The 14,971-nt window shown below is 35.1% G+C and overlaps 1 protein-coding gene and 1 pseudogene across 1 annotated transcript in view; one reads left to right on the top strand and one right to left on the bottom strand.

The window, feature by feature from the left end:
* The window catches only part of LOC102139648 (BEN domain-containing protein 3 pseudogene), a 32,295-nt pseudogene extending 21,702 nt beyond the window's left edge, over window positions 1-10,593 (bottom strand).
* The window catches only part of LOC102120061 (glutamate dehydrogenase 1, mitochondrial-like), a 516,922-nt gene that overhangs the window by 299,202 nt on the left and 202,749 nt on the right, over window positions 1-14,971 (top strand). The window lies entirely within an intron of this gene.

Here is a 14,971-nt window from a genome sequence, read left to right as displayed (position 1 = left end):
TTACAGTTTCATAAAGAAAATGGCATTTTGTTTCTTCTGTCATCTATTTTGGATGAAAGTGTTATTTAGAAAGAATAAATGGGAAAAATGATACATTAAAAATAAAAATTGCTTATTAACTTTTTAGATCAAATAAACCAATTTTAAACATTTTCATGGACCTTTATAACCAAAATAGATAAACATTTAACTACAGATGATTTAATTCAGTATTTTGTTTCTTGAAAATATTGGAATATGTGTTTTAGATAATGCATATGTTTCCATTATTGAAAAATAAGCTTTCAATAGTCAGCTAACTTCATATGTAAATAATAATACCATTTTAAACTTACTCAAGGATTTAGGTGTTCTTAAATATGATTTTATAACTTATTTTACTCCCTTAAAGTAAATATTTATGGCATCTGTAAGTCATTGTAAAATTGTAAAATTGGTATAGAATAGTATTCAGATTGTCCTTTGTAATATTTTATAGTATTCACATTTGTATTTAATCACAACTTTGATACAATTTAGCCAAACCTTCAGTACACTTATGAAGAGAGCACTACCAAGACTTTATACAATGGAATAAAATAACAAAATGTGCCGACAGCATTCTTCCACTGAAAGAGGTATATATATATTTTTATTCTATCTAATTCTTTAACTAATTTTATTTTTTAGCACCCAATGGTGGGGGAAATTACTGGAAGTATAATTAAGGCTATTGTAAGATACATAAACTGTATGGCATAAGCATTCTCAACTCAACTTCACATTCTACACTGTTTATCAACTTAGTATGCCAGCTTTTTAAGTGTGGTAGGATCTGGTATTCCACACCTATATGTCTCTGAATCCCACCCTTGTACTGATGCCAAGATGAACTGAGGCAGGGACAAATTTTCTTCTTACATGGAAACATAAATATATTTCAAACTGGAGTGAGCTCTCATCAGCGGTTTACCTATGGTAATTACTTTATGCCTTGTAATGGGTCACATAGAATCCTCATAAAGGTGTGTCTGAGTCCTAGACCCTCTCCCATTCCAGCACCTGTAAATGTCACCTTATTTTGAAATAGGAGCTTTACAGATATAATAAAGTTAAAGATCTCAGGGTGAGATCATCCTGAATTTAGAGTGAGTCCTGGGTATTTGGGACACAGAAACACAAGCAAGGTCATGTGAAGATAGAGACAAAGGTTAGAGTTATGCTGTCACAAGCCAAGGAGTGCCAGGAGCCACCACCAGAAGCTAGAAGAGGCAAGGAAAGATTCTTTCCCAGAGCCGTCAGAGGAAGTGTGGTCCTGCCTCCACCTTGATTTTGGTCTTCTGGCCTCTATAATTGGGAGAGAATTTTTTGTTTTGTTTTGTTTTTGTTACTATTTTAAGCCACAAATTTTGTAGCAATTTCTTTTGGCAGCACTCGGAAACTAGTTAATGCCTCTATTATTTGGTTAAACAAAGAACACTATTAAGTATTTTTAAAACAATGTATAACAATATTGACTATGGTAAACATACAGTTTATAATCAGATAGGCTTCTATATAAAATTTCATGTTATTATATTGATTTTGTTTTGTTTTAATCATACAAGAATTGCTTGGATGTGGTACCATTGAATACCATCCCCATTCCCTCCTGTCCCACAGCTTTTTGAAATTCATGGGACTTTGTTCTAGACTGAATATCCCTTTTCCCTTAAACTTCATATGTTAAAGCTCTACCCCACAATGTGACAGTATTGGGAAGTGAGGCCTTCGAGAATTAATTAGGTTTAGACAAAGTCATGAGCGTAGGGTCCTCATCAATGGAATTAGTGTCCTTATAAGAACAGGAAGAGAGTCTATAGAGTGCTCTCTCTCTCTCTTTCTCTCTCTCTCTCTGTCTGTCTGCTATGTGAAGATACAGCAAGCCAGGAAGAGAACCCTCACCAGGAAACAAATTTGCTAGCACCTTAATCTTGCACTTTCCAGCTTCTACAATTGTGAGAAATGTCTATTGTGTAAGCCATTCAGTCCATGATATTTTGTTACAGAAGCCTGGACTGACTGACATAGGCTGGAACATGCTGGAGAGAGGGTACAAAAACTAATTTTAGAAAAATATTTTAAGTTGTAAGATCTGAAGCAAAAATCACTTAAATATTACCGTTTACATTACCAAATTACTCCATTTACAGTATCAAATTAAGGAAATTTATGTTTTATTCAAGCCTTTTAAAATCAGCACATCCACCTTGCAGAAGTAATTAATAACCCATGATTATTAATTATATTCGCCAAGTTAATTTTCATCCAGTATTACTTGCATGGAAAGTTTGAAATTGATGAATCATCTTCCTTTTGAGATGTCACTTGTAGAACTAAAGGCTAGCTATAATTTCTGTAACTGTTGCTCTTTAATGGAACTTTAAACTTCTGAGAAAAATATTTCAATATATTGTTAAATTGACTTAAATGACTAAGATTGTGGTGGAGAGGATATTTCCCCGAATTAACTCTTTCTCTGACATTTAGGGGTTCATTGTAATAGTAGCACCTCGCTAGCAATCATCTGCTAGTGATTTGCTCATGGAAGAAGAAGGCTAAGGAAATTGAGGTTTGATGATCTTTTTCAGATTTTCTGGGAAGGCAAACCCTGCCTCTCTCTAGCACTCACTGTAAACAAGCATGTTGTCCAAGCTACTGCTGCCAACCAGCTCACATCCATTAGTGAAATTAATGCTGTGGAGAGATACATTCAAACCTGGGTCACTGATAATATCATTTTCAATTTCTGACCCAATCCATTCTGGGGCTTCCAGTTCCTCTCTCCATGGTGTTATGTGTAGTAATACATTATTTAAACTGTTGAAGTCACATTGAGCTGAAATTTCCCTTAATTACAACTCTTAATATTTTAACTATTTATGCTAAGTTTATTTGTTCCAGAAAAAGTACTTTAACTCACTTTCATTTTTGTAGGACTTGAATTTTTTAGGGCAGTTTCGGTTTCACAGAAGAATTAAGAGGAAGACATAGAGATTTACCATATATAGTAATATATATAGTATACATAATATGTATGTATTATATTACATACAATGTGTATATATAATAAATATTTTATATATAATATATAATATATATAAAATATATAATATATAAATATACAATATATATAAAATATATATTATACACACACACACACATGTATATATACACACATACACACCCTGCCTCCACATGCATGGCCTCCTTCATTATCAATATCCTCCTGCAGAGTGGTACAACTGTTAAAATTGCCTCACCTACTTTAATACAATTTTATTACCCAGTGGTAAATATACATAACATAAAAGGTACCATTTGATCATTTTCAGTTCTAAAACTCAGTGATATTGGATACATTCACAATGTTGTATAATTAACATTGTTTTCATAACTTTTGTATCACATCAAACAGAGGTTCTGTACCATTAAGCAATAATTCTCCGGCCGGGAGCGGTGGCTCAAGCCTGTAATCCCAGCACTTTGGGAGGCCGAGACGGGCGGATCACGAGGTCAGGAGATCGAGACCATCCTGGCTAAAGCGATGAAACCCCGTCTCTACTAAAAAAATACAAAAAAAAAAAAAACTAGCCGGGCGAGGTGGCGGGCGCCTGTAGTCCCAGCTACTCGGGAGGCTGAGGCAGGAGAATGGCGTAAACCCAGGAGGCGGAGCTTGCAGTGAGCCGAGATCCCGCCACTGCACTCCAGCCTGGGCGACAGAGCGAGACTCCGTCTCAAAATAATAATAATAATAATAATAATAATAATAATTCTCCATTCCCCTTGCCCCAGCCTCCATGCTCTGGAAACATGCAATCTGAATTCCCTCTACATGAATTTGACTATTCATGATCTTTCATATAAGTAGAATCATATACTATTTGTCCTTTTGTGTCTGGCTTATTTTATTTAGCATAATGTTTTCAAGGTTTATCCATGTTGTAAACATGTATCAGAACATCATTCCCTTTTTATGGCTAAATAATATTCCCTTGTATGTACATGCCACATTTTGCTTATCCACACATACAGGTTTGTTTTCACTTTTTGACTCTTGTGAATAAGAAGGACTGATGGTATCTGGCATGTGCATGCAGCCATTTTCTTACTAAAGACCAATAGCATCAAGCACTCTACTAATGGTTGTTATTTATCTGATTAGGATCCAGAGTTACAAAAAGGTTAATTCTTATTTTTTGCAGTTTAAGGGCAGTTTTTGCGGAGGGATTGACTTCTAAAACTTCCTATTCCAATCTTCTAAAATCCACTTTAAAAGAATGGTTTAAATTGTGTGCTTGTAGGATGAAATTGATAAAAATTATTTTACCAACTTTCAAAATTGTATCACAGAGATAATCTCCTTTGACTATTGGGTGTTCACATATTTGGCATGTTATAAACAACCTTCTGGAAGATAAAGGCCTTTTGTCTCATACTTAAGACAGGAACCAGTGTGCTAGCAATGGCTTTTAGGTTTGATGTGATATATTTGTATGTAATGATTTTTTTAAAAGATAGAGTGAAAAATCCTCTCATACAAAACAAAATAGTTTTTACTGTTATGAGAAAGTAGTTATTAATTACTTATAAAACACGCAAGTATCTTTATGATATTTGGTGATTTATTTTTCTCCAGTCATCTTGTGTTGTTAGTGGAGAAAAAAATCGGGATGCTCTTTATCTATGAAATGTGAAAAGTAGATACACATTTTAACTATATATGGTTTCCCTAAAAATTCTTCGTCCAAGTTTCTAATCCTCTAAAATGATCATTGATATGTACAAATAAATATTGATGATAGCAACTGAAGGATCATTTTTGCTGTTATCTGAAATTAAAAATACTGTAACAGCCCACCAACAGAGAAATGGTTATGTATATTATGATACATAGCATATGTCCATATATAGAATATGTACCAAATGTATACAACAAAGTACAATGGATACATGATTATACTAAGATGGATAGGCATGGATCTACATATTACTCTGTTTGTACATGGTCTTTTCCAAACAGAAATAAAATGTAAGAAAGAAGAAAAGAAAAATAAAGAGAAAGAGAATAAAGGCGACAAAATAAAATATAAACCAGGATGCATAAGCTGGTCTCATCTTAGGACTGGAACCACCAGTAAAGCCTCTCTTCTCTGGAAGAAGTTTAGGTCTCTGAAGTTTTCTCCATGCATCACAACTGACAGCAGCAGGAATGTGGTTTTGCTAAGGGCAACAGAAAAGCAAAACTGTCTCAAGATTTTAATATTAATCCAAAGGTTAAACTTTCTTACCTTGATGTTGCTGCTTTCTGTATGCACATCCCAAAGGACATAGGATGGTGGAAAGGACGGAGGAAGGTAGAAAATGTAGAAAATTAGAAAATTGGGCAAACTTAAAAGGTAATAAGACTAACATTCATTCATTCACATTAAACTCCTACCTTGTACCACATTTTGTTGTAGGCACTGCGGATATAGCAGTGAAAAAAAGATAATAAAAAAATACGCCTTTTTGGAGCTTACATTCTCTTGGAAGGAGATATATAATAACATAAATAATTAAACTATAAAATATGTTAAGTGTTGCTAAGTGCTATGGAGGAAAGTAAAGCAGACAAAGCAAATAAAGAACACGAGGAGGAGATATAATTTTAAGTAGGGAAATAAGGAAGGCATGATGGAGACAGTAGCATTTGAGTGAAAGACTTGAAGGAGGTGATATGGTTTGACAGGGTCCCCCACTAAATCTAAAGCTCAAATGGTAGTTCCCATAATCCCCATGTGTCATGGGAGGGACCTGGTGGGAGATAATTGAATCATGGGGGCAGTTACCCCCATGCTGCTGTTCTTGTGATATGAATGAGTTCTCATGTTTTCTGATGGTTTTATCAGGGTTTTTCCCCCATTTTGCTTGGCACTTCTCCTTGCTGCCACCATGTGAAGAAGGATGGTTGCTTCCCCTTCCACCATGGTTGTAAGTTTCTTGAGGTCTCACCAGCTGTGCAGAACTGTGACTCAATTAAACCTTTTTCCTTTATAAATTACCCAGTCTAGGATATGTTTTTATTAGCAGCATGAGAAGGAACTAATCCAAGAGGTAAGGAAACAATCCAGGGGGGAATTTGAAGACAGGTGTTTTCAGTCAGAGAAACCATGTACAAAGCATCTAATGTGAGAGTGCTATGGTCTGAATGTTGACAATCCCCCCAGATTCATATATTGAAATCTAATTCACAATATACTATTAAAAGTTAAGGTCTTTGGAAGATGATTATGTCACGAATACAGAGCCTTCATGAAGGAGATTGGTACCTTTATAAAGGATGCGTGAGGGGGTTGATTTGTCCCTTCCACCATATGATGACTCCACCATATGAAGAAGAAGATGGGTCTATGAACTAGGAAATAGGGCCTCACCATATATGGAATATGTGAGCACCTTGATCTGGGACTTAGCTTCCAGAACTGTGAAAAACAAATTTCTGTCATTTATAAGCTACTTAGTCTATGGTATTTTGTTATAGCTGCATGAATGGACTAACACAGAGACAATTCCCAGCCTGCCCAAAGAGCACCAGGAAGTGTTGGGTACAGTAAAGCTGGAACAGAGGCCTGAGGGGAAGAGCAACAGGGCTGTGATCAAAGAGGCATGCCTTGTAGGGAGCATAAGTAGAGCTGTATAATCTGTACAATATTGACTCAGGGTGGAAGTCCTTAAAAGTGGGTAAGTAGAGTGGCATTATCTCCATTATATTATGTTATATTCTCGCTTGGGTATTGAGAATAGATTGAAGGTGAGGGCTAATGCAGAAGCAGGAAGGGGGATAAAAATTCAGGTGAGACATGATGTTGGCTTGGCCTGGGTGGATAACAGCAGTAGTAAAAATTATTTAAATGTTTTGAAGGTAGGTTTGCTGAGAAGTAAAGGATGTGTGGAGAACATTGGATTGAGAATTGTATAAGGATTATATTGTATATTGTATGAGATTGTAGATTCAGGATGAGTCACAGTATTTTTGAAGTTGTAGTAAATGGAATGAACTAGAAAGGTAGAAGTTAATGTTCAGAGGGCAGGAGACTTAAAAGTTAGATTGTAAAAATTTGCAATTATGAGTAATAATGTGGTTTGATCTGAGATCATGAGATTGAATAGCTAGATACAGAAGACAGCAAGTGCATTGGAAATGACAAGGTCAAATGTCAAAGAAGATAAGTAATTTAAATGAGATATCAAAATAATGGCAGTAAGACAGGTTGTAAAGACTTCAAAGAATGAGGGAAAGTGACTGAAAATTGGGAGAGAGTGACCTGTATAATCAAATGGTATGAGATTCCAAGCTGGAGGGGTTTGAGGAGAAGGAAGTAAAAGTATTCAGCAAGAGGACACTTGTTCTACTTCTAGAGGCAGTGGTTAGAGAGCTGAGGGTGAGAACTAGTCTGCACTTAGGGGGCTCCATGAGAAGCAGCAGCGTCAGTGAGAGACAGATGACCATAAGAATGAGAATGTAAAGGGAAAACTGAGAAACATAAAATTTGAGATTCTTCTGCATACTCTACATTTTCTACAGAAGCTTTCAACACATTTAATTTCATTTAAATCTTGCAACACTCTTGAGAGATATTATCATTCCCTTTTTACCAAAAAAAGGCTGAGTGGCCAAGATCACACAATGATGGATGGTATTGGGGAGGATTGGCAGTAGTAACCTTTGTTCCTGATTTTGGTAATCAACACATTATCTCTGTTTTCTTTCTGTCTTTTTTTTTTTTTTTTTTTCTGTTTTGAGATGGAGTTTCACTGTTGTCGCCCAGACTGGATTGCAATGGCAGGATCTGGGTTCACCATAACCTCTGCCTCCTGGGTTCAAGTGATTCTCCTGCCTCAGCCTCCCGAGTAGCTGGGATTACAGGAGCCCGCCACCACGCCTGGCTAATTTTTGTATTTTCAGTAGAGACAGGGTTGCACCATGTTGGCCAGGCTAGTCACGAATTCCTGGCCTCAAGTGATCCACCTGCCTCAGCCTCCCAAAGTGTTGGGATTACAGGCGTGAGCCACCATGCCCGGCCTTTTATATTATTCATCATCTAAATATTTCTCAATTTTGTTTATCTTTTCAAAGATTCAAACTTTGGATCTTTAAATTTCTTTATTGTTTTTTGTTTTATTTTCTATTTGATTGATTTCTGCTCTAATCTGTAATATTTCTTCATTTTTTTGCTTTGTGTTCACTTTAATCTTCCTTTTCTAATTTCTAAGGTTGGGAGAATGAATTATTAATTTAAGAACTCTCTTTTTAAAATAACCTTTAAATTTTGATATAATTGTAGATATACTTACAGTTGTAAGAAATAATACAGAGAGATCTCTTGTAACCTTATCTCAGTTCTCCCAATGGTAACATCTTGCAAAAGGATAGTACAATATCATAACCAATATATGGAGATTGATATAGTCAACATACAGGATATTTCCATTACCATGGAATCCCTCATGTTGTTCTTTCCTAGCCATATCCATTTTCCTCTTTTTCACCTCGTCTTTAACCCTTGACAACCACTAATCTTTCCTCCATTCTCATAATTTTGTCACTTCAGTAATGTTATACAAGGGAAATTCTACATCATATAATCTTTTGTGATTAGATTTATTTACTCAGCATAATTCTCTGAAGATTTATGGAGGTTGTTGTCTATATGAATAATTTGTTTCTTTTTGTTGCTAAATAGTGTTTCATTGCACAAATGTAATACATTTTGTTTAAACTTATTCACTCCTTCAAAAATGTCTGGTTTGTTTCCAGTTTGGGGTTATTAAAAATAAAGCTGTTCTGAATATTTGTGTAAAGTTTTTGAATTAATGTGGTTTTTAAAAATTACTCTGCTGTAAATGCCCAGGAGTGAAATTACTGAGTCATAATGTCATTGCCTGTTAAACTGTTTGTTTGCTTTTTAAAGAAAATATCAAATTGTTATAGAGAATGACTTTGTTATTTTACATTCCCATCAACCATGCAGCAGTTATGTAGTTTCTTTGCAGGCTTGCTAGCACTCAGGGTTGTCATTATTTTTTATTTTAACTATTCCATTGGGTATATATTGAAATCCCACTGGGGTTTTAATTTTTCATTTCCCTAATGGCTAATGATGTTGGTATCTTTTCATGCTCTGATTTTCCAAACATACATTCTTTTCAGTGAAATGTATATTCATGTCTTTTGCCCACTTTGTAATTTAACTTTGTTCACTCTTAAGTTTTGAAAGTTCTTTATATATTCTTGATACTAGTCTTTTTCAGACACATGGCAGCAAAAGGGGAAGGAAGGAGCACCTTTTTACTGTCAAGTTGAGATGAAGATCAAGGTTCCCCATTAGGCCTCCTTTGCCACACAAAAAGTAAATACTCTGTGTTTTTAAGATAAAGTAATGAATGCCAAGAAAGATTCAAATTTTATTTATGTACTTATCATAAAAATGAACTATATTATTTAGATAATCAGGAAAAAATAGACAAAACAAGGCGGAGTGAAGGAGACTACAACTGTGGTTCTACTGTCTTCAACTCTTGTTGCTAATTGTATTCCTGAAATAAAAATGACCAAATAAACTAGGACAATAATGTTTTACCCCATTTAAAATTACTGAATGGGAGTCGTATTGGTGGCAATCTTTGTTTTGATTAAGTTGCTTTGTTATCTAATGGGGTTTCATAAGAGATTTATTTCACAAAATATAAATGTTTAAAAGACTGCCATTTGGGGCACAAGAATAACCAAAATAATCCCTTCCAAAATGTTTTTTCTTTTGAAACTCTTGATCTTGTGTATATCTAGGGTTGTGAAATGAAATGGATGGTACCTAAAGATAATGTCTAGCTGGGACATAGTTGTCACATTTTTCTTATTTGTGCTTGACCCATATCTAGCTCTGTGTATGAATGGATCAATACTAGCCATTATTTGTTGTGCCAATAAGCAGTGGCAATTTTGTGGTGGTGATACTATCACAGTGGGCTAAAGAAGGACGTCAGGTTTGGGGTTTGTTTGTTTTCTTTCTTTTTTGCTTTATCTTACAGTTTTTTTTTTTGTTTTTGTTTTTCTTTTTTTCTCTTACCTAAAGCTGGTCCTCCATTGAAAATGGCTTCTTTTACCTTTTACTTATATTCTCTGAAGTGATACTGGACCTAATTTTTTTCAAACTTATACTAACATTTATAACAACGTTATCTAGAGAAGCAATATGGTATGATAATTATAAGTATAGCTCTGATTTCGGAGTGCTTATCTTTGAATACCTACAATGGATCCATTTGAATCACACAATGGATCCATATAGTAACTATTAAAATGTTCTCTGCCTGAGTTTCATCTTTCATAAAATAAAAATAATAGTGTCTTACTTGTATACTTCTCATGATAATTAAATTGCTAATAGATATATGTCACCAGAATACTATGCCTTCAATAAATGATAACAATTATTATTATTGTATTAGAAAAGTTCCTTCTTCATGTCACTCACCTGCCATTAACCTATAGTGCCTTTTCTGTAGCTCACACACAGTTCTCTGTACAGCCATCATGAGCAACTATATTATATTAATTTCATTAACTGTATTTGTTCAAAGCATTGCAGGGCTCCTACTAACCTATGTAATCTTCAGAGCTCCAAACAATATTTTCTTATTGTTATCTTTCTACCTTTTAAAATTCCCTTGACTTTAGCCTTAATTTTCTCTTTGTCTGCTCTAACCTGTACTGTTATTTTTATTAGATTATTTAAAACATTTTTTCTTCAAGAAAGCTTTCCCAATTTATCAGTATCTTACTCAGAACTGTTTTAACTCAGGCCCTCTACCATTATTTGATATACATTTATTTATAATGAATGGTATATTTTAATACATTTTCTCTGGTTTTATTTCTTTAAATAAGAATGTCCTTGAGAAAAAATATTTATTCCTTCCATATTTTCCTATAAACTCAAAAGCCTACTAAAATGTTAACTCTATAGAAAATACATAGTACATGCTGGTGACAAACTTATTTATAATAAAAATATCTTAGTATCTTTATATGTCGATGACATTTTTTCTCTTTAATGATATTACAATTGCCTTTTAAAAGGTCTTGTTACTCATTAACGTCTGTAAGTACTTTCCAATAATAACTGAGAAAAATAGGTGATTGAGCCTTGAGAGTTTCACAGGCTTATTCTACTTGTGAGGTGAGATGAGAAGCCACAGACAGACTATCTCTCAACTTATGATAGTAATCAGAATTGATCTCAGAATTAAAAGAGGAATTTTGCTTTCCTAGGTCTTAAGCTTATTGTTCTTTATTACCCATTATTTCACACTTTGCAAATGTCTGGGCATTTTGCCGGTGATCACAATGAATTAAACATGGCTTTGGTGGCCTATTATTGTGCTCGATGTCTTTGCAAGCTGCTGGCAAACATGATTTTATTTTACATACTGTTATATGAAGTCCTTTTTTAAAATTTATAGTTTGCCAATTTATTCATAAATTTCTTAGTATCTCATTTTCATTAACACACTTACATACAGTGCTTCACACTTATCTGTAAAATAGTGAATTCTACATCAAAAGTATTTAACAAGAGCACTGATGGATAAAGTGACCATACTTCCAAAGCAAAAATCATCCCTTTTTTACTTATCAGTTTACATGAAGAATGTTTACTTGTGAAAAATGGACCAACAAATTCCACCAGTCCTACTTTTTGGATTTTTATATGCAAAATAGATTTGTATTAGACTGTCTTGAAATTGACTGGTCTGCTCTATATAAAGGCATGAGGTGATTAGGAATACTGTATTCTAAGGATGTGGGAGTTTCGAAAGTTCCCCCATACAATACGAATGGGGAGTGCATATGTACTTGTTTCATATATATCTATTCATGTATACACATTTATTAATGACTTTCCGTGTTAGCCTGCCACAATGTCATGAATGCTGAGAAGATACAAGACCCCTGGTTCATGGAGAAGGTCTTTATTTCTCAAGGCATAGCAAGGGGCATGAGTTGCTCATTCCTATTGTTCCTTTTACCCGAAAAGTCCAACAGGACAAAGTAGAGGAACCTGGGTAGATACTACACACAGTGGATTTACATCAGAGCTGAGTTACTCTAGGCTGAGGGACCCCAATTATTTTATCATGAGCTATAAGCAAACCTGCCCAGGATTTGCCTTGGAGGGAGACATGTTTATTACCGATAGGTATGAACATCTATTCTTGCTACAGAGGAAGATACCTACCCTTCCAAAGTTGTTCTCTATACAAAGATCCTTTAAAAGAGAGCCTAGTGCGGAAAAACAGTTGTGCAGAAATACCAAAGACACTTGGAGGACTGTCTCCCAACACCTGTCAAGTGCAGAGTACTGCACTAGGTATCAGGGAAAGAAAGAAGAAATGATTTGGGCTTCATGGAAATTAGCAGCTTACTTAAAAGAAAGATTAGTGGAAAGTTAGTTATGGTAATGCAGGAAAGGAAGTGCTACCATAATATTTAAAACAGGAAGACATTTAGCCAAGTCTAGGAGGTAAGGGAATAATTTTCAAAGTTAATACCTGATAAGAGTTTTGATGTAAAATTTCTCAAAATGCTTCTATGTACATGTGCCTTTCTTTCTTAGGGGTTCTGGGTTATATGAAAGTCAAGAATTTCAGGGCTTTGTGTTAAAAATTGCTCAACATATATTTATAAGATGTATTTGCTATCAGTATCCTCCTGTAGCCAAAATTTCTTAAGGTTTCAAGATTATATAAAAATAATGAAAACTAATCTGAATTAGAGTCTTTGCCTAACTAGTAGGATCTTGGAAACTATCTTGAAGAACATAAGAATGTGGGGAAAAGAAAGATCAGACTGTTACTGTGTCTATATAGAAAGAAGTAGACATAAGAGACTCCATCTTGTTCTATATTTGAGATGCTGTTAATCTGTGACCCTGCCCCCAACCTTGTCCTTGCAAGAGACATGTGCTGTGGTGACTCAAGGTTTAATGGATTTTGGGCTGTGCAGGGTGTGCTTTGTTAAACAAGTGCCTGAAGGCAGTATGCTTGTGAAAAGTCATCACCATTCTCTTAATCTCAAGTACTCAGGGACACGTACACTGCCAAAAGTCACAGCGACCTCTGCCTAGGAAAGCTAGGTATTGTCCAAGGTTTCTCCCCATGTGATAGTCTGAAATATGGCCTCGTGGGAAGGGAAAGACCGGATCATCCCCCAGCCTGACACCCGTGAAGGGTCTGTGCTGAGGAGGATTAATATAAGAGGAAAGAAGGCCTCTTGGCAGTTGAGATAGAGAAAAGCATCTGTCTCCTGCCCATCCCTGGGCAATGGAACATCTTGGTATAAAACCCGATTGTATGTTCTATTTACTGAGATGGCAGAAAACCGCCTTAGGGCGAAAGATGGGACTTGCTAGCGCAATGCTGCTCTTTATGCACTAAAAAGGTTTATGGAGATGTTCACATATGCATATCAAGGCATAGCACTTTTCCTTAAACTTATGTCACAGAGGTCTTTACTCATATGTCTTACTGCTGACCTTCTCCCTACTACGATCCTATTATCCTGCCACTTCCCTTTTTCTAAGATGGTAAAGATAATGATCAATAAATACTGAGGGAACTCAGACACCGGTGCCGGCGTGGGTCCTCTGTATGCTGAGCGCCGGTCCCCTGGGTCCACTTTTTCTTTCTCTGTACTTTGTCTCTGTGTCTCATTTCTTTTCTCAAGTCTCTCGTTCCACCTAACAAGAAACGCCCACAGGTGTGGAGGGGCAGGCCACCCCTTCATAAGATGATTCTAATAATAATTTTATTTGCAAACTCTTGCCCATAACAATAATGTTTTAAAATTTTATCTCCTTCTACTCTTACTTGAATATATAATGTTCAAATAAAATCACTTATAAAAGAAGCAGGAATATAGGAACGAAATATTTGACCTTTGGGGAATCTTATTTCCCATCTTGTTGCCTATGGCCTCCAAAGAGGAATTTGTAGATCCCTATTTCCCTACAAGATGATTCATTAGGGTGGATTATAACTTCTATGTCTTATTTTATCTCATAGTGGATAAAGAAAATGTGGCACACATACATCATGGAATACTATGCAGCCATAAAAATGGATGAGTTTACGTCCTTTGCAGGGACATGGATGAAGCTGGAAATCATTCTCAGCAAACTAACACAGGAACAGAAAACCAAACTCCGCATGTTCTCATTCATAAGTGGGACTTGAACAATGAGAACACATGGATACAGGAAGAGGAATATTGCACACCATGGCCTGTTGGGGTTTGGGGGGCTAGGATAGTAGGAGAAATACTTAATGTAGATGACGGGTTGATGGATATGGCAAACCACCATGGCTCATGTACACCTGTGTAACAAACCTGCACATGTATCCCAGAACTTTAAAGTATAAAAAAATTTCATATTTTCGTATTTTGATGTACATATTATATCTGTATAGTTATATATGTAAGAAATTTAGGAGTAAATATATATAAAACATATATTAATATTTGATCAGAATTGTATTACCAATATAAATAAAATATCATTTAAAATATAAAATTCCTGATTCTTCAGATCATTTAATATTTATCCATATTAATGATAATTATTTAAATGCTCTTTAGCTGTTCATCACCATATTAATAATAGGAATAATGACAGTTAATTTTAATTGAGCACTTCCTAACTGTGGCCCAGTTACAGTAAAATAAACACTATTAGTCTATGAAACATACTGTATTACTAAGCCAGTATTAGAAATGAAAAAATCATGGGAAGGATATGTATAAAACTTGCTCAAAGTTACCCAGCTAATAAGGACACGATTAAACACCTATGTAGTTTTCTTTCCTGAGCTAAAGTTCCTAAATCCTTGACTGTATGGTCCTTCATTCAAA

Source organism: Macaca fascicularis, chromosome 9 (assembly GCF_037993035.2).
Source record: "Macaca fascicularis isolate 582-1 chromosome 9, T2T-MFA8v1.1".
Lineage (NCBI taxonomy): Eukaryota > Metazoa > Chordata > Mammalia > Primates > Cercopithecidae > Macaca > Macaca fascicularis.
The sequence above is the reverse complement of the archived record's forward strand: the minus strand, read 5'-3'. Positions and strand labels throughout refer to the sequence as shown.